At 47.1% G+C, this 678-nt stretch overlaps 1 protein-coding gene across 10 annotated transcripts in view; it reads left to right on the top strand.

Moving 5' to 3' along the window:
- EPB41L1 (erythrocyte membrane protein band 4.1 like 1) overlaps positions 1 to 678 on the top strand; it is a 172951-nt gene that overhangs the window by 171345 nt on the left and 928 nt on the right. The gene's annotated exons all lie outside the window — the stretch shown is intronic.

A 678-nucleotide genomic window follows, 5' to 3' on the forward strand; every position in this document is an offset into this window, starting at 1 on the left:
AACCGCCGACAAGTCCTAGGCACTGAGGTTTTACCCACAGCGCCACCCGCGTCCCTCTGAGAAACAGTGCCTCCCCTCAAAAGACATCAGCCCTCCAAACTTCAGCTACACCAAGATGTGCTTGGCTAGATGGTTATCATGGCCATGGCAAAGTGGTGAGCTTGCAGCGTAAAGCTTTATCTTTTATTTAGCTTTGTTACTAAAGGGCAAACCTTTGCAACTGGATGACCAGTAATTTTCAATGGGAACCCTGAGGTTCCTTGAATGGTTAGAAGAGGCGCCTCCTTGGGAAGTTAGCTCCCAGAACCAAGCTTCCCAGCAGACAGCTTGCTCATCATTATTGCACTTTCTCTGTGATGTGCAGCTGCAGAAAAATGTTGGGCCTTTTCTACAGCACGTCACACAGCGCAACAGCTAGGCTCAGCTGAAAGTCTGTGCTGACTGAGGATACACCCCAGAACATACTCTAGAATCCTCTGAAACATGCAGAAATTCCACAGCTGATGTGCAACAAGTTCCCTTTGAGTGAGTTTACATGCAAAGAGTTTTCTTGCAGGTGGGAAGTCTAAAAATTCAGTGCCCTAGATTTGACCTCTCTAAAACAGGTTCCAAAATGACAGCGCCCCATTGCATCATTATAGCAAAAGGTGTCCCAGAAAACCAAACTGCTAGAGACAG

Source organism: Podarcis pityusensis, assembly GCF_964106645.2.
Source record: "Podarcis pityusensis genome assembly, chromosome: 6".
Taxonomy (NCBI): Eukaryota; Metazoa; Chordata; class Lepidosauria; order Squamata; family Lacertidae; genus Podarcis; species Podarcis pityusensis.